Source organism: Ceratosolen solmsi, unplaced genomic scaffold (assembly GCF_000503995.2).
Source record: "Ceratosolen solmsi marchali unplaced genomic scaffold, CerSol_1.0 scaffold14, whole genome shotgun sequence".
Taxonomy (NCBI): Eukaryota; Metazoa; Arthropoda; class Insecta; order Hymenoptera; family Agaonidae; genus Ceratosolen; species Ceratosolen solmsi.
Window position 1 is genome coordinate 4,823,669 of NW_011948420.1, and position 24,650 is coordinate 4,848,318.

A 24,650-nucleotide genomic window follows, 5' to 3' on the forward strand; every position below is an offset into this window, starting at 1 on the left:
TCGTATGTATTTCCTTAATAGTAACATCTATTTCGTATTTCCGTTAGATGCCCCTCTTACCGTGTGAGACGCCAATCGATTCAATAATTTCGGCTATAGTACAACTCTTAGTTTCGGCAATGTGTAACCAATGACTCATGTAAGCCTCAAGCACTCCAATGTTTCTCCACCTTATCTCTTTTGTCGCTTCCCATGTAGCTTTTTTTCTTCTTTTTTTTCGTACCTTTTTCTAAAGTTACATTTTATTTTAGTAATACTTGTGACACTATGAAATAATATAAGTCCCTAATAAAGTTAGGAGAAGCAATTGCGATTAAAAAAATTTATAAATACCACTCGTACGAGCTCCCAAGAGAATACGAAATATGGTCTAAAAAGTAGATAATTTGCCACAAAATAAAATTACTTGAGCGACATAGACATTATGCATTATAAAAGTACAAAAGAACATTTCTAAATACATTGGCTAACTCCCTCGAATACAATACTTATACTAATGATCACATGTTTTGTTTAACCAAATCTTTAATTGCCATCTAAATAACTAAAATCCTAAAATACATAGTTTTTCATATACTCCAATGTAATATTAATGATAAATTCTTGTATAATAATTCTATGCTAATAGTTCGAAGTCTTGAATTTTTATATTTTAATTGATTATTACGGATTTGTAAAGAAAAAAAAAAAAGTTAATACTTGAAAAATAAAGTTTGAAATTATCATTAACCTGCGTGAATTACAAATTACACGAAAGTCGTTGATTATTTCATTGTTGAATTATAACTGTTGAAGAAAATACATGTCTCATATTTGTATTATTTAATGGCTTTTCATAAAAGAGAATTTAGTGTGTTAGATGGTTCTTTTTGATACCTGGTCTTTATACCTTTAAAATTTTACACATGCAAATTGAAAATGATTTTATGCTAATTTGGGACAAAATGAACTTTTAAATTAAATGTTGAAGTATCTTAAGAGCAAATCCATGCACAGTCACGTATAAAACACTTCGAAACTACACATCGTCGAAGCATAAGCACGTAGATGAATCTTATCTATGCAGACGGATGCACGTCTCAATCTTTTCGGTTTGTCCAACGATTCGCACATTTATCCCCTCTAGGACTTATCATTCGTATACATACAAGAGAAACGCGAATGCATGTACCATCGTACGTGTTTGCATGCGAAGATTTTTATTATTTAACGCGAGAGCTCGCCTCACCAATCGCACATGGGACAATAATTGAAAAAGTAAAAAAAACAAAGAAAGAGAGAAAGAGAGACAAAAAAATGAAGAAATATGTCCATGTGTATTATACGAGAAGAAAAAAATTTTTTATACTTTTCTCGTGAGCTCGTATGTGTGCGTACCGATTATTCAACCATGTGAGATACTTCGAATTCTGGAGAAACCCGCAATTTTTCCCCATCGTTTTTAGTCGACATCTGTCGATGTATTTGCCGTTAGGCGGCATTAACTAAATGCATATTAAAGGGTATGTGTTGTGCTGTTAGTGCTAATCATTTTTTAAACGTGCGTATTTCGTCTAACTATAAAGAGAGATAAAATCTAGATGCTTACGAATACGATACAATTTGGATTCTTTTTTTCTTCTTTTAGCTCAACCTCTGTGATATTATCATAGTCTTCGGGATTCTACCATTAAATTACACAATAGAAAGCTAATATACGCGCTAGTGGTTATTACAAACGCTTAATCGTTACAGAATTTCTTAAATAACCTAATTAAATCAGTGTGTATATAAAAATTTATTATACACAAATACGTTCAAAATGTAGATTTTCAAATATTTCTTCCCTTCCACAAGTCATACACAATTGCATATATAGTTCATAGATTTTGTAAATCTTTCATTATTATAACGAATATTATTGCTACCGCCGAAATAATCCGATCGTAATACTAACGAATATTATTGACATTGCAATTACATTTCGAATATATATATATATATATATTTATTTATTTATTTATTTTTTTTTTATTAATACTTGACAAGTGCTTCGATCAATTATATTGTGCAATATATGGAGAAAGCGCAAAATCTACGTATAACATATATTCTGCTAATTTAAAAATCATTCCGGTTGTTTATGTATTTGATAGTCTTTTTTGGCCGTGCACATAACTAATAGATCTATTAGTTATTTATTGTTAGATGGTCAGAACTTTTTTACATAGGTTTTTCGTTGCTCGAATGCACGCACGAACAGCCAAATGATTTTCAATGGCCGGCGAGTATATAATTTGTATTACAAAATAATTGCGGCTTTAATTTTCAAACAAGCACGTTTGGACTGATGCAAAGTATGATTACGTATGCCTAATTTTTCTAAAGATAGAGAGGGAGATGGATATATAGATAAATAGATAGATATATACATACATAGATAGAGATAGGGGGGAGAGAGTGAGAGAGAGAGAGAGAGAGAGAGAGAGAGAGAGAGAGAGCAAATGTATAAAAGAGCTGGACAGTAGGAGCGAGTATTAGGGATAGGATGAAAAGACGCGAGAGGGAATAAAGAAGAGAAACGATTTCATTCGAACTATCACAAATTTTAGGTGTAAAGACCCATTTTAGTTTTGATGCTGTCAAGTTTCAAGCAAAACTTTTCAAGCAAAACTGACAGGCTTCATTATCGCGCTGCCTATACGATCAAATATACAATTACTCATTAAAATAACTCAATTATGTACTGATACTTTCTTATTTTGTAACTCATAAATTAAAGTATATATTATTAAAGTATACGTGTATAATTTTGTATATATATATATATATATATTTATATATATATATTGACAATTATTTTATCACTCAATGAGTATCTAACAAAGCACATATGATCGTAACAAATTTTAATTTTTCATATTTACATCAAAATATTTCTTGATAAAAAAATTAAAAAAAATACATCATTTCTTCTCGACAACAATAATGAATTGACAAGATATTTCTCTTAATAATGAGTATTGAAATGAATTTGAGATTTTAAAATGATAAATAAAAACTTACGAATTATAAATTATGGCTGGCTAGTCTTATAATGATCGAGCGTCAATCAGTTTCATAAAAATCATTCGACATAAATAGTGTCTGAAACAAGGATAGACAAGATTGTTTGGATATTAACGGTCTCTATTAACAAAAGTCACGATTAATTCTCGCGAATTAAAATTAATTTGAATGAAATAGTCTCGTATCATCATAATACTTACACAGCACGGCGCTATTATGAATAAAATTTGCGATATTAAATTTCGTAATGAAACTACTTATAAATATTTCGTTTTCGCCAGCTTCCAAAGCACCCGTGCTGTTAATAAATGCAGGATATTGTAGCTACAGAAATTATTTTAAACGAAAATTGTCTGGCAACCATTAAAAAGCAATATTGGCCAACGCGGTGTGGAGCCGAGCGGAAAAAGGGAAATAAAGGACCGCTGTTTGGGCGATCCTCTTTTTTCATCGCTCAGCCAACGACACGCGCATTAATTTTACGTCATTGAGCAAGCCGTAGAGAAGAAAGAGACGACAACTTAACGCGAGCATAAGCGACGCTACAGGGGCTATACCTTCCAAAGTAAACCGAGCATAAACGAGCCGAAAATAGAATGTGCAATGGCGTCGAGGCCACCGCCAACTAACTCCTCGTAGCCCTTTGAGACGCTCCTCCTCGCCTCGCCGTGCCAGCTTTTTTCCTTCCTTCCGTTTTTCTCGCCGACGTGGCCCCCGCGGGAAAAGTGGACTGTGGTTCAGGGGCTGGTCGGAGGAAGCCGCGAGGCGCCTAAATCTACCGAGATTCCCGTCGACGATGGCGACGATCTGCGTCACACATGTGTCTTACAGCATGTTATGGTCTCAGGGTCCAAAAACAGTCTCTAAATAATCCACGGCCCGCTCATCATTCAACCAACAAGTTTGCTTTTATGCGGGCCGAAAAAGAGTTTTCATTTTTAAGAAGGGGAGATTACCAACAACTTCCGGGAGATTCAATTTTCAGCGGGAGCCCACCCTCGGAACCTTACCTTTCAATATCCCCGCTCATTTTCTCAACGCTCATTTTCTGTCAAACGATACTTATCTCTTACTTGAAAAATATGAACTTATCTGCGGATCATTATCTGCTTTATCTTTACCCTGTAGCAATTTTCGGACAATCAATGTGCTTTTCTTCGTAAAAGAAAATTTTTCATTCTTTCCCGTAAAAGCGACCTTGTGTTTGTCATATGCTTTATTTCATTATTACAGGTATCATTAAAAGTTATTATATAATATGGGCTAGAAATCCTTCTATCTTTATCTTCCAGGTAGATTTTTCTATAAATAGACGTTATATCTAGTTTTTGTAGGTCGTGCCAAACAAAAAAAAAAAAAACAAAAAAACAAAAAAAAACATGAATGTAGAAACGAAGGATAATTATATCTGTAATCAAAATTTATTACGAAAATACGTCTATATATGTATATGCATATATACATTTAAGTTTTTTTTTTCAAATTGAGTAATAATTTATAATAATTTTAAGCTTTTGAATTCTACCTATTAATAACAGCTTCATTATTAAAGAGAAATATATAACATTTTTGTTCATCCGTTGTGCAAGATTCTTTCAAAATAAATAATTGGCTATTATATATATTATATAAGACAGAATATATTTCTGATATCTTATATAAGATCGTGAATAATATAATCATTTAAAGCTATTATACTTTGTATAATTATTTCGTTATTTATTTGAAAGAGTTGAATAAATTGAAGGTGTAATCGTTTAAAAAGATTCGACAATCATCATTTTCGAAGCATCCGACAATGTTCGAATGACATTTTACTTTTATTTACACTGCCATGCAAATATGCTGCAGCAGCAGCTACTCGTCCTAAATGCAGACTTTTCATCAAAAAAATTTTTTCACTAACCGATCTACATGATTTATATCATTTTTGCACTATAGGTGGATCTGATGCGTGCACAAGGGAAATTAAGGTGTAAGCGATTGGCTGACGCGTTTCCTGAATTCATTTATCACTTTCGACTTATCGAGCGTGCGCCACATCGGCATCCATAAAAATATTTATAGAATGTCCAATTAATTATTCTTAGCGGCTTACGGCATTTCGTCACATTTCAATGATGAGCCGTAATAAATAAGCAATTTTTCGTAGAAAATCTTTTGCCAATGAAGATACAAAATATTAAAACGTCATTTGTCGAAGGCGGGGTGCTCTAGAGAATCATCGGAAATGGGAAGAGTGAAAGAAATATGAAAGGTCATGGATATTGCTATTGAATTCATCACGAGTGATTCTATTTCTTTTCTCAAGGCACAGCCCCATATGCGAGACAACAGCCGAGAAAAGTAGCGTGTGGATCTACCAAAAATCTCTAATTATACGGTCGAAAATTCAGCAAACTTATCTATCATCTTGATCTGTTAGGAACTCCATTCAATCGGTCGCAGGAAATCCCCGATTTTTTCGTCCCCTTGTCGCGCTCTGATGCCCTACCTGCATGCACTCGAGGAACGAGAAAAAGCGAGTTTTCCGCTGCAGTCTGAGCACGCTACACCTACTTTAGATTCCTCGCGAAACTCGCTCTAGCTGTCACCATTGAATGGAACCTTTGGAAATTCAGGCTTTCGAACTTCCCAAAGACGTCTACCTGATTTCGAAAAACGCCCTGACAGAGGGACGTAGGCTCTCGTCAATTTTTGTTTTTCTCCTCCTCTTTCTTTTCGTCTTATTCGCTCTTTTGATCCAGGCCTCACCCCTCCGGCCTCATCCTCCTCCGCACGTCATCCTTCCCAACAACTCTCAACTCTCAAAGTATATCCTCTTTGCAGTTCAATACTGTGTATAACTAAAGTTTTTGTGCGAATGCGCAAGAATTTGATCGCCTCGCTGCAGTCTTGCGAGTGATCTTATATTTCGTCATCCGATCCGTTCGCGAGACTTAGGTTTTTTTTTTTAGTGGAAAAAAGGAACGGAAAATAAAAGAGAGCAAATCGATGAAATGTTAAAGTATACGAGGGTCGATTCGTCGAGACGATTACACGAGAATAATACAACTAATTTTCAAACACTCGCTTTTCCGAAAAATCAAAGAAAACCTGGAAACAATGACTAACTACTACCATAAAGAATTAACGAAAAATTGGATATTCTAGTATTTGGATTCTTTTTCGGTTCTTTTTGTTTAACTAAAAATGTTTAAACAATTAACGTTAAATTAACGTTAACTGAATTATACCTCTAATTTTGATGTTTGATAAAAATAAAAGTAAAAAAGAGAATAAAACTTGGAAACGTAAGAAATTCTTTTTCATTAATAAGTTAAAAAATTTGTGTAAAGCACAATATAAAAGTTATTTATAGTTTATTAGATTGTATTATTGAATTGAAAAAAAATGGCATAAATATAATTGCCTATTAGGTTGGAATTTTATAGATTCAATGAATTTTTAAAGCAATTTTCGATTTTCATTTATCTAAATAAAATAATAAATTAGCATTAAAGATGTATTAGAAAAATATCTAATGACGCATACATATTGACGTGACGTGAACATCAAACCTTATTAGCCGGGTGAAATAGCTACATTCTTTGGCAAAAACTAAAATTCGCCAGGACATAACGGAAGACATGAAATTTCGTTTCATCGGGAGAAATATTTCCAAGGAAACAATTAAGAATCACTATCGTTTCTCCAAATGGCATAAGAAATATCGTAAATTAATTTCTGATTTGTCAATGAAGCCTCCTAAAGGCGACATATGTGCACAGTTGGACATAATTATTTAGTGCCGAATTGATTAGCGCTTTCCGACTGCTCATCCCGAACTCCCATAAGTGTATACGTTTATAGGCTCTCGAGTAATTACATACAGATATGATCGTATAAGAAATTCTCCTAATGATACCACTGCCCTGCCATTATACATACACTAGGCGAACCCCGTAATCTTTTCGAATTCTGGTTTATTTTCCGCCTTGTTCGTATTCACGCGTACATACCTACAACACACGCGCCCATACGCGCAAACAACACGAAATGGACTCAGGTAGCCAGAGGCTGCTCGGTTGCCTTCCCTATAGAAACTTTTCAGCGAACGAACTCGTCGGTTCCTCCTCCAAAATGCTTCGCCTCTATAACGATAAAATTTCAACTACGGCTCTCTCTCTCTGCAGGCTTCAAAAATTCTTGCACTAATAGCTTCTATTTTTCGTTTAGCAAAAATATACGTCTCACGCGTGCTTTATACGAAATATTTCTTTGCAGGACACAAAAATCAGTTTAAAAGCGTATGCACGTCAACATTCTTAAGCGCGTGCCATTTCACACACAAAACAACAAATTCATTATTATCCGAATTCATTATTTAAGGCTAAAGAGTAGGCTAAAGGCTCGATGTATAATCTATAGGAAAAATTATATATTTATCATGAGAAGCGACGTATGTATTGGGCTTTATATTGAATATTTTGTAATCCGATTATCAAGACATTGCATTCTTCATTATAAAGTGCGACGAGCATTTAAATGTAAATTTAAAAACGGTATAGAATTATTATTTTATTTATTTTTTTTTTCACATAAAATTCAAAGACATGAAGTAAATGAAGTAAGAGTGCCGTTGCGTTAAATGCGAAAAACAAACGAGTAAAGCACAATATTGTATAAACACAGAACAACATTGTATGCCGCTGGATTTATGGATCTATGCACAGATTAGATTACAATATGTTACGTGCAACTTTTCGCTTGGTAAGATGATGTGGGAATGAAAAATAAAAGAGAAAAGTAAAACAGTTCGAGGGAGCGAGACGGAGAGACCGATTAGGCTGGCCAGCTGTTGCGCTGAATTTTGATATTCCTTTTATATTTGAGTCCGAAAAGTAAGAGCGTAAGAATCTATATAGAAACACAAGAGAACAGATGTAGATGGACACCAGGTCTTTAAAATATGAGTTAGCTCGCACTTAGATTTGATCATTGCAAAGCAAACTTGCATTTTGTGCTGCGAGAGCCTGTATGCACGAGGAGTCTCGAACAACAACCTACGATCAGAAATTGAAGAAGGAGATTTGTCGGCACGTGACGTTCTGTTCAACAAATGTTATACTCGACAATCCATAGGGGAGGAGCTTTACATTTAGGTAGTGGATATCATTAGATAGCATTTAGATGAGAAGGAAACAACGAAGGAACGAGAAAGATTGTTTTATGGATAATAAAGCAGGGCGCGAGCCTAAACTCTGCTCAAGCAGAGGAGAATTTGGACAACTGCTAAGGCAATTAATATATTTCTTTTATGTCTGACTTATTTGTGACTTTAGAATAGCTTTATATGTCAGTGTTGTTACATTAGAGATTATCATAATCATTTGTTTGTAAACATCTACCTAGCAAAGGATTTGTTCAGAATTCCATAAGTTTCACTCACTATTTTTTTTTATTTTTTTTTTTGATTTGTTTTTTGTTTTCCGTTTTTCATTCTCACCGACATTCCTAAAATATTCCATTAAATTATCCATTTACCCAATAGGTGTGAAATCAGTTAATTTTGCCTAAAAATTCGGAAATTGCGATAGATTAAAAATTTTAATGAAGATTCGAATCAAGCCTACCCTACCCACCCCTCGCGTAATAATATGCGCGCATATGAGAAAAAAAAATGCGCGGACACTCGAGTGCAGTCTTATACTCTTATACTCGAGCAGCGCCCCACAATTCCAACAATCATTCTTTCTCCTTTGACACGCAACAACCGTAATGAAACGCTTAATCCCCTTAATAAAACATTCCCGATCGTGACAGTCCTCAAGCGTCACGAACTTCCCGCGTTGCCCAAACTATGCAAATATCGCTTATCTTTCATGGTGCGCAATGTGAGAGCGTCTCGTAGCGACATCGGCAACAAGCGCACACACCAACACTCGGGCCAATGCGAAATCACTCGGCTGGCAAATTTCGTCCTGGGCCAGCGTCGTTTATCGAATGTCGGCGCGCAATGATATGCGAACCGAATGAAAAGGCGCTCGTAGCTGGATATGTTGCTCGGGCGCCCGGAGGAGGCTCGCCCTCGTCTAATTTACCGATCGGAATCTCGAAGCCGGACTAAATCCATTGTGCGCTGTAAATCCCGAGGACGACAATAGGGGACTCGAGTCAGGAGGGGTCCCATAAAAACGACGCAAAGCGCGAGAATGGAGAGTCCAGAGCGCAACATTTCCTACCGACAACGAAAAGGGGGTCACGAGTCCGAGCGAGGCTTTGCACATCCTTCTCTACTTTCGACTATCCTTTTGCTTTCCTGGCCTCCCGTGAATCCAGTCCACAACACACGCGATCCTTTTTCTCTAAGGAGAATCGGAAAAAGAAAATGAAAATGGAATTGAGGGAGAGGGAGAGGGCGAATCGCGCGACAGGTCGTCGTCGTCGTCGTCATTGTCCTCCCTAGTATGGGATTTGCTTTTCAGGAAATTTCTATGATTTCGTTTCGTAATCTTCGACTAATACAAGCTTTTCAAGGCCATGAAGAGCATAGCATGAGAAGCTTTCTCACATTTCGATTCGAAACGCCGCTTTCTCTGATGTGCATAAATTTTCTAACCATCCTTTGTCGCTGAATGAGCATAGATTTTGAAAAGAAGAACGAATCTTAATAAATTCAATAGCTGTAACAGTGAGATTTCTTTTGAGAGCTTAAAACGTTATCGTTGAAATACTTTATTATAAAATGGTTAATTCCTTTCTATATGACATTCACACGTATACTCGGATTGCACCTATGTTTTCAATTTTTTTAATTCAATACAGCAATGTATTATTTGTGTGTGTGCGTGCGCAAGAAGGTGAGCCAATAGTAAGATAATCACTATTTTAATATTAAACAAATTTCATGATACTACTGCAAGTAGCTCGACACACATTAAATTGGGTAATCAAAGTAGTTTAATGACGAACTAATATTTTACTAAATATATATATATATATATATATATATATATATATATATAATGGGCTAGATAATACTTTGATAAAATTAAAAATTAAAAATTCCAACAGACGAAAATGCATTTGAGATTAATTATTCATGGTAATTCGCATAGCAGTAATGATTTCAATAAATGACCCTCAAAATGAAACGGCATTAATATGCCAGTACGCTACGTGTATGCAAAAATGTTCCTAGAGGTAAAATAATATCATTGCCACCGCGAGAGACAATCGCTCTGCTGCGTCACGTTCGAGTACTTACGAATTCCCGTCCCGGAACTCTGCTTATTTGGAGAAAAGGCAATCCTATTTCCTGTGCAGGTAGCTCTTTTTTTCACGCACCCGTGATGACGATTATACAACGATAGTGATATTTGTCGCTGGGGCAATTAAATTTATCGCAATGCCCATAATACGATCTATATCGCTAAAAAAAAAAAAAAAATGCGGGGAAGAATAAACGTTTGACTATTTTTTTAAGCTAATTAAACTTAAACTTTTTTATGTACTGGGAAAAGCGTCCTTCAATGAAAAATGTTGATCTACGATTTTCAAGTCGTTTTTATCGTGAGTTTAACATATTTCAATTTCCTTGAAATTATCCAATAGTTCCAAGCTGCTAAAGTATTTTTGAAACATTGTTAAGTTTTTTGCTATAGCAAATTTTAATAATTTGCCCGTAAATTAAATGGCATTTCCTTACATTTAAAAAGTTTCTTTTCCAAAATATATTTAATTAAATATTTCGCTTCCGTGCAAATTTAATTAATACTTCATTGAATACATAACGTGCTCGTAAAGATAGTATAACTTCATTATTTGCATTATTAACAGAACGGTATGTTTTTCAGTATAAACAAGCTCAAATAAAAGAACAAAATTTCGTTATTACAACGAAATCGTTGCAATTTATGTAGTAATAACAATTTTAAATGTATTCTCCCCTCAAAAGTCTTGATTAAAAATTAATACGCGTGCGCGCAGGCTCGTGAATTTTTGAAAATGTGTTCGTAAAATAATATTATTCTGCATAATCATTGACTTCATTTACGGTTATAATTATTTAAACTAAAAGAGTTGTTTTATTTTTTTTTCTTAATTTTTTTATTTTCTTTTTTATAATTTTTTTAATATTTTAAATCGATTGAAATTCCTTTTGTAAATTCTAAATTTATTTATCGGCAATTCTCGTTTCTGCCATACGCATCGTATCGTCTAAAAAATCTATAAAGAACGAAAGAGGGACAATTTAATGATAATAGATTTTTTTAATAGTACCATTGTTACCATTATTACATAATAATACTATTAAATATTCATAAAATTAGCAAAACTTTTAAGCAAATAAATTAAGTGATATTATTGGAAAGTAATGACCGAAATATCTAGATGAATATAAAATTGATTGCTATTGAGGTATATTGAAGAAATTAAATTAAATGGAATAAAATTCCAAGATTTTTTCTTGTTGCTTTTTTTACCTTTTCTTCAGTATAACATTTTATCGACTATTTCGAAAATTTCCTGATATAATTTGCAAATTCAATGAAACAACCAATATTCAATAAAGTTTAAATTTTTATTTAAATATTGAACAAATTTCATAAAATTGAAATTTCAATTAATTTTGACTTTATTCAGACGCGAATGAAAACAAAAGTATTATGCAAAAGCGTACAATGTTAAAGAATTGAAAAATTGAAAAATCGAAAATATTGTATTCGATGTGCCAATCTCAAATTAGTTTAATAGTGGTATTCAAAATATTTCAATGCACATACTAATTATAATGTTGCACCGAATTTGAAAGGAAGAGTAGAGGGAATAATGATAAGCGAAACAACTTAGTCGCATAATGCGGTTTTATATAAGAATCAGTCAAGCTTCGAGAAAAATATTCGATTAAATTTTTACTTATTCAACTCGAACAATTTCTCACAATAATAATGTTGCTAGTTTAATAAATTCATATATGCAACAGTATATTGTAAGTAACGTGATTGAATTTATTCATTAAAACTGGCTTGAAATCGAAAATTATTAGAGTGATAATAATTCAATTTTATACAAAATTAAATTGATTTCATGTATAATATCTTCGTATACTTGAAAATACATTTGGGGAGATTCAAGTGTCAGGGAAAGAAATTGAACGGTTGAAATAACAGGTGTTATGAGGTTTAAATGTTATATAATTTGCGATTTAAAATTATTCAAATTGTAATATCTCTCGCATTCGCGTCATTTTCCTTCTCTTAATGTAAGAAATATAAAATAGGAATATCATAATTCATTAGGTAAGAATAAAGGCAGCCGATAATAATAGTAATACGCTCGTGCGCACACACGCACACTCAGAAGAAAGCAGAGAGTGACACAAGCAGGCACGCGCGCATAGATGGATGGATGGAGAGCGAGAGAGAAAGAATGGTTGCGGTCAGATAAATGAAATACAAAGATTTTATGATAGTTCCTTTCTGAAATCCACAAAAGTACTTGAAAGCTTTGCACGAAAGGCAAGAGCTATAACATCAATCAGATCCGCATAAGCGTGCCTGTACGTTTGCATACACATCTACCACGTGGGAGTGATGGGCGTGAGGCTGGCGGTTGGGGATTATGCTTTTAAGTAAACCAAGCGCAACAAACTCTCGTCATCGATCATCGTATTAAATGACACTCCGGCTTCCCATTGTAACACTTGCCATACATACAAATACACACGCGGGGAAATCAGTTTTCTTTGCCGTAACCGAAGAAGTAAATGCCCTACACGGTGATGCCAGGCTGCCGTTTTTAAGCTCCAGGATGTTTCTTAGAATTTCTCCATATTAACCAAACACGTATACAGTCACTCGGCACACACATATTATGTCATACGCAACTAGAACGCACTTCCTATAGGCTTAGATTACATATAACTAAGCGTGCGTACGCGTGTAAAAAAAAAAAGAATATAAGATTATATATATTTTTTCAGTCTTACTCTGGGTCATAGTGCATATATATATATATATATATATATATATATATATAGAGACACAAGCACTAATATTAAATTAACAAATGACAATTGATTAAAAGTTATAATTAACCATGAGAGTGGATTGTAAATAATCGTCAAATGTGGTGGTATTTGTGTCGTTTTTTTAACTCCTACAAAGATTATTTAATTTTGAGTTTAAATATTATTATTTTCAAAAAATCTCCCTTTCTTCACATTACTGAAAAATGCAAAAAATCGCGAAAGACAAAAAATATCGTTTTTATTTTTTCCCTTTTTTTCATTTAATCAGGACATAACACACACATTCGTGGGGACTATTTTCTTTGGCCCTCTCTCTCCTCTATCCTCCTCTTCCCTCTAGCCCTTCATCGCTTAGCCAACCACCAAGTGACCCCAATCACAAAAGTGATATTTAAGTACTACTAATTATTAGATACGAAAGAAACAGTAAGAAAAGAAAAGGCGAAATCATCAGAAGAGCGACGATGAGTGGAACACGGGGAGGGGGAGGGGGAGGGGGAAGGGGGAAGGGGGAAGGGGGAAGGGGGGAGACGAGAGAAAAGAGAGAGAATGAATATGAAAAGGAGGATGACTGCATCCCGTCGAATAGACCTCGCAGCAACACGAGATCAGTGTAATCTATATTATATCCTCTTCCTGCGAACGCTAAACTCGACATCTACTTATGCGCTCGCGATCTCATTCTTTTTGCATTTGGGTATGCGCCCCCTGGCATCCCCACAATTGGTCACGCAACGAGCGAATATTAAATATTCGGCACCGCTTTTTACTAAGCTATTAAAATTTAAAAGTTTGTAATATAAAGTTATAAGAGCGTCAGTCATATAGTTGTTATGAATAGAACGAAAATTAGAATTCTTAAGATCTCTCGGTGAAACTTATCTAATAATGTACATGTAATCTGAAATATACGAAAGGAAAAACAAAGGTTAGGTTTACGAAAGCTCGCAACTGTATATGTGATATAAGCAGCATTCTTCGTGATATTTTATGAAAATTAACCCAAGATTTCTCGAGATTTCCCAGACAGAAAAATATGCAAAACTCACTTACTTTTCATATAAACATGCACGCTACTGCAATTTTTCATAAGAATACGCTACGACGAACGTAAAAGCTATATTATCTTAATGTGTGCATATGCACATGTAACCAATTTTTTAAAGATATTATTATTTACCTTATTAATTGTGGTTTCGCTATAAGAATTGAATGACGAATGACGAAACGTTTGTTTATGTATTATAAATAATAATAATAATAATAATAATAATAATAATAATAATAATAATAATAAGAAGAAGAAGAAGAAGAAGAAGAAGAAGAAGAAGAAGAAGAAGAAGAAGAAGAGGAAGAAGAAGATGAGGAAGAAGAAGAGGAAGAGGAAAGAAGAAGACCGAGGAGACTTCTACCATATCGATGAATTCCGTGTTTTTTTTTATTTTGCGTTTTTTTTTTTGCCGCAATGCTCAACTCTCTATCCCACCCCTCCCTCCGAATTAAGATAGCTAGTGGCCAATAAGTGAATATGCCATACTAAGAAACATCGGCGTTAAATTATTATCCACGCCCAGCACTCCACGATAAAAAAGCACAATGAAGTGGTGACTGGCTGGGAGCATCGCGTAAACTATCCAGGCGCAACCGCACATTTCAGCAGGCAAAGAAGGGAGCGAGGAAAGAGGCCCCGATTGCTAGAGCAAGGTCAACCGCAAGTACGACATTCAGCATCCCCGGGGATGCGTTGCAGCGGTGGATGGCGGTGGAGGCGATGGCGGTGCGCATCGATCTTACGTCGCGGTGTTCGAGGTGTAATGCATCACGCATGGGTGGCCAAGTTGAGCACACAGAATCTAGATACAAGGTAAATATCTGGACGCGCGTCCGAGGGGCGAGGGGCGCGCTGTGGGCGTGACGGGGCTTGTGAGGGGCAGGGGGGGGGGGGGGGGGGGGGGGACGGGGTCGAGCGGTAATATGTTTGCACAACTGTGCCCCAGCATCGCTCGTCGCGTCTCGTTGCGATCGATTCCCGCGGCGCGCGCTGACACGTCAATGGTCATGACGCCGATTTCACTCGGGCTCTCCTAAATTCACGAGGGGCACCCCGGATTTTCCGCAGCTCCTTCGCTTCTCAGCTAGTTTAACGTCTATTTTTAATTAGCTATAGGGGATATCGGGCGCAAGGGGCGGCGGAGAGAGTAATCGCGGAGCCTCTTATTGAAAAATTTACGATTTTGAGATGATGTTGGCTACGATGGGGATTCCGAGCTACGTGCCAAGAGTCTGCTTTTATTTGTGTAAATAAGTAGACGGGTGTGCGTGAGTGCGCGCGCGCGCGCACTTATCTGTGTGTATGTGCCTCGAGTGGGATGAGCGATGTATGCGATGAGGGGAAGTGGAGTAATGGAGAGAGATAGGAATGGAGAAAGCTACACGCTTTATCTCCCTCTGTTTTGTTCAATAAAGTAAGAGCCTTTCTTCCGTTTATATCTGAATGATAGAATTACTCGAGTCCTGATTGTTTACTCTATACGTATCATAGATTTAAGAATTAGTTGGGTTTCCAAGCATATATGGATTAGCGTATTAAGAAATATTGTAAATAATATTAGGGTTTTAACGACTTCATAATAATACCGTTCAAAGAAAATCATTCATTTTACTAACGTATAAGAGTTTTTTATTGACGAGAATTTTATCGATAACAACATTTTAAACTTAAAAGAACTTCGTAGGTGATAAATTATATGAGACGTATAACGATGATTGTTAGCCACATTATACGAGCCGAATATCGATAATTCAATTTGCTTTATTGTTACAATTAGATTATATTGAAATATTTTGTGCTCGAACGATCTGCAAAATGACAATAATAATAAAGCGATGCGATGGTTCTTGAATTAAAAGTTCGTCGACAAACTGTCGACGAGCCCTTGACTTTCATTTAAAATTCGAACTTTAATATAAGTACAACGACCTATTGTATGTTCGACTCACAAAATAAAGATCCAAGCAAGATAAATAATGCATTTGTTATTATTGGTACAATGATAATATATCCACAGTAAAGATATTATGTTGATCAGAAATATCGCAATTTTTGTTTTCACGATATTGTTTACCCAAGTGATGAAATTTTATTCATAGCTTATAGAATTTCATATTTTCATTCATAGTTAATACGATAAAAGATAATCAAAGAGTTCGTCAAGTAGTTTTCGAGTATGAGTCTCGTGTACTCATTGTCCGTCAAACTTGTGCAGACAAATAATCTACATCAAACTGGTCGATACCCAGATGAATATTAAACACCAGCGATTAATCTACTAATATAAATAAAAAATGCATTCATTCAATTTTATCTATTGAAAATACTATTAACGCAATTACATATTTATGTAATAGGTCTCGAGAGTATTAAATTATCATTTAATAAATATATTGTATAAAATAATATATTGTAAAAAGTTTAAATAAGGAAAATAAGGAAGAAAAATTTGTAGAATAAAAATATTTTGACTAGTTGGTAATTTTCATAAAATTATCGACAAATTTCAAGATAATACCAGAGCATTTACTTTCATTTGCTGGATTAGATCATCAACGTCTACGTGAGCCATTGAAAACAAAAATTTCAAAGAATATTCTGAAATATATTTAATTACCTAACAGTCCGACAGCAAGATAATACGAAATAAATTTAAAGAATACTTAACTCGCTTCATTTATCTAAGCTTCACTCGGCAACGAAGAAAATTGCAATACAAAAAATCCAATGTATCATAGCTAATAGTACAAACTCAAGATAAATATTATTTTACTAGGAAAAATATACTTATGGTATAAACTTTAACGGCATTGCGGGACTACGAATATGAATACAAACCCATCAACTAGGGAGACTTTATTACATTGTATGTAAAAGTGGCTTGAAAAATTATACCCCAGTGAAGTTTCTTGTGGACACGAGCGCCGTGGCTGGCGACAATGCAAGTGCGTCAAAAAGAGTGAAAAATAAAAAGAAAATGAAAAAGAAAATGAAAAAGAAAATAAAAAAGAAAATGAAAAAGAAAAAGAAGAGAGAAAAATCCACGAGTAGAAGAAGGAGATTGCATTTAGCGCAGTAATCGCATGAATCTTTCTGCTCTTTCATAATTTAAAAATGTAAGACGTGAGGTAATATATAGTGTGCTGTGCGTGTATACAAAGCACAAGTTCAAGTACAATTTTTTTTAAATACTAAAACGCAAAATTCTATTTAACTAAAAAGGCGTTCAATATCGGATAAACACCGTTTATATTTCAAAACTGGTAGAGAGTTGGTCAATGACGCAAAATTCAAAAAACAAAAAACAAAAAAAAACAAAAAAAAAACAAAGTTCAAAAAAATTCTAAATTTAATGATCTTTTATCTATTTGATATAAATTCCTGTTTATTAATACAATCGATACTTTTAAAATTTCGTAAATGTGAGAGAGCAGATAATAATTACACGATATTTTTATATTTTGTTTTCTCTCTCTCTCTCTCTCTCTCTCTCTCTCTCTCTCTCTCTCTCTCTCTCTCTTTCATAATAATACCCTTCTTTCTTGAAATTCCTAAATAGACTATTGAAGAAAGAACGAAAGAGAAACTTGATGAAGGAAAAAGTAGTGAGAGGAGAAGATAGAGCGAAAGACAGAAGAGGCGGCCTTTGAGATAATCCTACACTGTCGCCAGCGCTTTTTAAAGTGATATTTTTCTCGTTATGTAACATTTGCCAAATAGGCTTGCAGACCCGAGTTTATTTCCTTCTGCGTATCTAACTGCCTGTACCACATCGGCGTTAAGTATGTCCTCGGCAAGATAATAAGTGAAGCGACATAAGAGTAAACAACTATTTCTACTTCCCCTGTACACCAATGTACAGCTGCTGCCAAAATGTACAGTCAACTCTCTAATCATCCAGTGTGAAAAAAAGACTCATCTGACGTAATAGAAAGCATCATAATTCATAACCATTTGAGCACAATATTTATCATAAAAATTAACTTCATTAGGCGCTGATGATATCGTATATTTGGCAATAAGTAGGAAAATGATAAAAAAAAAAGAAGAGAAATACGATGTTTTACAAGTGGAGGAGGTGGAAACTACCTTAGTTGTTCTTGTGATTATAAACAAATATTAGAGTTATCTGTCGTGGTATTTATCGTGCGCAAATTTGGATATTATTTTTTATATTCAACATCTGCTACTACTCGTCGATTATTAAAGAATATTAATACAGAAAATTATTGCTCCTATACTTGTTAAAAAAGTATTAAAATAATTGTTACTCGGTGCTCGGATAGCGATACTAGAAAATGCTCCCACTCGTGCTTCATCATTTTAAAAATAATAAAGATATGCTTTTTCGAAGACGACAATACCAAAGCTGTAAATTATTTTTTTTTATTTGTTCATTCTTATAAATGCGTGTATTATTTAGTTTGCAATTTTAAGCAAAACACCTATAAAATCACCCTACCTACACACGCCGAGTTTTGTTCTAATAAACATGGAGAATACTAGCAGAACAAGGTAGAGAGAAACATGTATAGACTACGATACTAAAATCGATCTTTCTGTAAGGGAGTGAAAAGGGCAAATTAGAAAAACCATTATTAACTTGGAATTCAATTATTTATTAAATAATATTTTCAAATTTTATTAATTTTACGATGAATAAATTTTTTTTTTATTATTAACGAGCGAAATAGGTACTGAGAAGCAGAATTTTTTTAATAAATGGTGCGCTTTATTTCCAGTAGAAAATTTGTAGTGGAGTTATAAATACATATGTATAATCATTATAAATAGATGTTTTCCGTAATACAGAAGAACATTTTTTACCTATCAGCCAAAATTATTGGATTTTTTAGATTTAAGGTCTTATCTTATATTATTAATGATGTTGCAGAATTATAAAAAGACAAAATATCATTTCATAATAAATAATGCGCTTTGTTACATTAAAATATTAATTTTGAAGACATATTATAGAATATAATTTTCTAAAAACAGTACAATGTAAATAATACAAATAAATATTTGCAATAAATAGATTATACTATGTAAACTTGTAAACCATTTTTTCCATCATTTATTTCATCTATTTATAATATATTTACAAATCGAAACTAAAACCATTCTTTCGATAAGATTTTGATATTATTTGTAATTAGAGCAAAATACTTGTGTAATGCAATTTCTATGTAAATTATAGCACACAACTAATGCATTCTCAGATAGTCCTCTTTAATATTCTTGCATATTTAAATTTTTTAGATAAACGACAATCCGTCCTTTTACTAAATTTATTAGCTAAATCAACTTGTTAATATTATCTACAATATTAGGTTTATTTACATTGATAAGACATTAACAAATATTGCATCCGTTATTATTATTATATGCATAAATTTCAAAATATCTATTTAGAATTTAAAAATTCTTTAAGGTAAATATCTTTTATACTGTAATAGTAATTGCAGTAATCTATGAAAGGCAACGCAATATGTCATAGTAAGCACTATGATTTTGTTAGTTGTAGTCACACTCGTATCTTTTCGATGGTTAAGTTTATTTCCATTTTCTAGGACAGTAGTTAAGAGACTTTTCTTTACTACTATTGTTATTAATATCTACCGTATTATCAATTTGAATAATTTATGAAGTAATTTTATAGGAGCAAGAAACATGAATAAAGTAACGAGGAATAACATTCATATAATTCGTAGATAGTAAAAATTATTTTCAATCTTCATAGTTTAGAATCAATTTTTTTTTTTTTTTTTTTTTTTTTTTTTTTTTTTTTTGTTGTTGTTGTTGAAAACACAAATATTAAAACACCTAATTATCGTAGTTTTTATTTATTACTAAAGTGCGTATCTAATGTAAATTATATATTAAATCAAAAGATGAAAAATACGCAAAAATAAAATTTATACTTCAAATGAATCTCGAATTGATATATTTGATCATAATATTAAATTGTAATTTTGAACTAATTGATAGGTAATTCATATTGAATTATGTTTATACATTTTTTAAAAGTAATAGTAGCGCTATAATAAAAAATGTTCAATATTTTTTTTATAAGTCTGCTCATTTCGATATGCTTTAAGTACTAATTTTAGTTATAACTCAAATAAAATATTTTACATTACAAGCATTCTTTTTATCAAGCAATATGTTCTGAAACATTAAATATAAAAGAAACAGCAATTTGCAGATAAACTATATAATAATAATACTATCAATAAAAAAAAAAAAAAGTTGAAATAAAGCTAATAAGTGTAGATAATTAAAAAAAAAAAAAATATATAATATATTCAGTAAGAAGTAACGACGCCACAATGAATACTCGAGAGTGTTTAAATACAATAAATATCGTGCGGCTGAACTTAAACATAATTGAAAAAACACAGCTATAAACTAAGTGGCTGTAAAGCTGTAACGTTGATACCTTCGTCATTTTTAGTAATGAAGTGAATGAACACAGAAGACATTATCGCAGAATCGGTAAAACAAAGGAAATACTAATCCGTCCTCTACCAATCTATTTGATACATTAAGTGTTACTTTTATGTAAACAGTACTCTAAGCGTCATTAATGAATTAACAATACTATCTATTGAGCGAACTGGAACACTAACAAACCCGATTATGAATACGTTTTAAGATTGAAATAATCATTATATATATATATATATATATATATATATATATATATATATATGATGTATAATATGATAGCAACGAATCAGTAGATGAATACATGATAAATACCTAGAGACAAAGTATTTATCTGGCTACGTAAATTTTAACGATCGCAGATGAATTTCTCAATATGTTTTAAAGACTTTAACATGGAAAAAATAAAAATATAGCGAATAAAAAAGCAGATATATAATCAATTAATTCTCTGAAATGTTTATTATAATTAGTGTAATATGAGATGATCGGAATAGAGATTGACAATCGAATTATTTGAACGGTGATAGGAAATAGCAATGAATGTTGCAACCGTTTAATTTTCTTTTATCTAATAGAACCTCAATGTATCTATCCAATCTATTTAAAGTAAAAACAAAAACAAAAATAAAAAAAAAATAATAAAAAAACATCGAAAGACAATACATGTTAATTAAGCGTTTATATCGAGCGTTTTGTTATTTGTTATTTGTATATAATTGATCTATCATTAAACCCATTAATGTACCATAAATATCAAATAATTAAATATAATGGTTTATATATTATAAATCCGTTATCGTATATATTAATAAATTCATTATTCCATAGAGCTATTTTAAGTCATAGGGAGATATAGAAATGTAGTTTGGCTTTGATTATGGCATCTATCAAATCACTTCACACACACTTCGGATTGTAATTCAATGCCGCTTATACTGTGTATTTTGACCACTCGACGAAACTCTTTGGAGTTAAACTTAAAGCTTAATACTCATACTATTTACTTACGTTAATATAGTTAAAGAAATATACAAAAATATTTTTAAGATGCTTTAAATGATTGTCAATTGGTATTTTTCTTTATCAATTGTTCTAAATCAATATTTTTTATTGTGGACATAGGCGAATGAGCATAAAAATGAATTTTTCCTGCTCGCTAAATGCAGCGGGAAAGTAAGTTTTCACCATTATTTACAAAATTTAAAAAGACTTTGTTTGAAATTTCAAACGAGAACGTTTGTTTAATAAATGAAAAAACTATTGTGCAAGAAAATAATAATATGCACTTTGTATACAATACAATAAAGTAATTCATCGTACTATGTATATTTTGGATTAAGAACGTTCATTATATTTGAAAATTAAAATATTACTTTATGTAGCATATAGTGATTCGATTTTTCAAAATGTTGATTATGATGTTGAAGAACGCGAGTAGGAAAGAAAATTTTCGAAATTTCCACAATAACGTTCGAGCATAATAAATTATTATTGACACACTGGCGCCACAAAAGTTCATTCGATTATTATTTTATTATTGTTGTTACTGTTATTGCTGCTTCAGCTGTTGTTGTTGTTGTTGTTGTTGTTGTTGTTGTTGTTTAAATCCATATCTATATAAATTAACATGCATTTTCACTAATGCCAATGATAAAATGACCTCAGCAGATTTCCCAAAGTTTTTAATGAAAGTTGTCATTTCATTTCCAACTCTAAAAATAATCGTAAGAAAGTAGCATAACGTAGGGAGAACGTCAGCAGCAAAACTACGCCGAATATCACCGAAACGAAGCTGGCGAATTTTTGTAACGCCGCCCTTTACAGAGCCTCGCTTATGGCACGTGTATGTAATGCTCTAAGCACAGACCAAACGTGTACTTTGCCAGTCGACGAGATCACGATTCGTCTCGCGTTGTTCATCCACATTAGCTTGCACGTGTGTGAGCGCATAGACGCGTATGATAGGAGTCTGGTGGTAGTAAAGGAGGAGGTCGTTGCTGGGAGGAAATAAGACAGGATGAGATCGCCGGTGGCCCGTTAGCCGAGTCGCCGAACAAAACGACTCATGGAGCTTCGCGAGGAGAAGGTACCCGAACCAGTACCTTCCCAAATTACGTGCGAATGCAACGGATCCTCTCAGCGTCCGGGGATATCGCCAAGGACTACGACGGGAGCGAGGAGCCGCGGCAGTCTAGCGACTATCGGCATAGAAATATATATGTCGCGATGATGCCCGCGATTGTTTCCCAATTGGCCATGTGTATTTACGTGAGAGCGACTGTTTTCATTAGCGTGACAGCGTGCAATCGAGTTACGTTTGATCGGGCGCCGTTTTGCCGTTCGGACAAACCACGTCTCGAGTTTAACTGCCAATGAAAATTGTTTCTTCCGAGCTCCGGATTATAGGGTTATGAAACAGGGCTTACGTTCGTGTCTGAGTATTCGACTCTATGTATATTGCGATGTCGCTCTGTCCAACATATGCTACTGGCATGGAAACTAAAATTGTTTGAGAAATTGTGAGATGGTTTTAACTAAAATGCGAAATTGCTCTGTATATCGTGTAGTGAAAGCAAGGCCTTGAAAAATATCTTTCAGAAGCTAAATAGAGTATTTTCGTAATAGCAGTGTGATAATGGCTCAAAAATTATAGCCGTTTGTTTGTTTGTTTTTTTTTTTTCAATTAAGGCATTAAATGAATGCAATGCCTTATTAATTACTCTGCGATTGATTTTTTTATTAACGAAAATTGGAAACTGAGGAAAAAACAGACAGTTCTGACGAATAAAGAATTTATTGTTATTATTGTCAAATTTGAGGAAACTTGGTTAAAGAAAAAAAAAATAAATTTACTTTCACGCATATTCAATTTGAACATTGAACATTGAACATTGAATTCAACATGAGCGCAAAGTAATTTGTAAATTTAATTAGCCAATTATTAAAAGCTTCATTCTATCGGAGATTACTTTATTTCTTGAAATTTTTCGACTTATTTTTCATTATGATAATGATTATTATAATGATACATTCGTAATAACCAAAGAAAGTTAATGTGTTATGTATAAAAAGTTCTCAATGCGAATAGAGACAAATTAACGCCGGCAAAATGCTCGTGTATATAATAAGCCAAATTGAAAGTATCGTATTGCATTTGTAGAGCGATGATAATAATAATAACAACAATGATAATAATAATAATAATAATAATAAAACAATAATAATAACAACAACAACAATCATAACAATAATGATGATAATGATGATGATAACAATAATGATGACGACGCTAATAATAATAATGATGATGACGATGATAATAATAATAATGATGATGACGATGATAATAATAATAATGATGACGACGACGACGACGACGATGATGATAATAATAATAGTAAGAATACTCGGCTTACAAAAACAATACTACAGTCGTAAGAAATAAATAACAAATTGTACATGTTTCAGAGAAAAAATACAAGAAATTCTGGTTTCAAAATATGACATAAAAAATATTTTATGAGCATTTAAATTCCTTCTATTAAATTTTGAACTATTGCGAGGGTGGGAATATTTTACATGAATAAGCATGAAAAGTACTGCAATGACGCATTATTTATATTAGCAATGTATGCCGGCAGTCGGTAGTGAGAAAAGTAGAACGTATAAACAAAGCGCGTAAAACCAGCACGGGAAAAGATAAAATGGAGAAAGAAAAAGAGGTGGAAAGATACAGTCGGCGATCGCCGAACCTTCGTGGAAAAAATGAAGCTATGCGTGTAATAAGCGAAGGTCGCTGATGAATTTTTCATAGCGTTCGCGGAAGGTGAGCTGAATCGGTTTTAACGAGCGCCGCAAACATAAACCGCGTAAACCGATCAGGAGGCAAAGTTCTCGTATCCCGCTCGCGGCAGAAGGTCGACGTTATAATTTTAGTAAAAGGACGACGACTAGCAATGAGCGGGTGTCGGCCACTTTTCGCACAAGTCAAGGAGCGTCGATATGATTTCCTGGGAAATTGATTCTCGAGATCCCTTCGTCCGAGTTGCTTGGAATTGGAATTTATGAGCAAAAAACCCATTA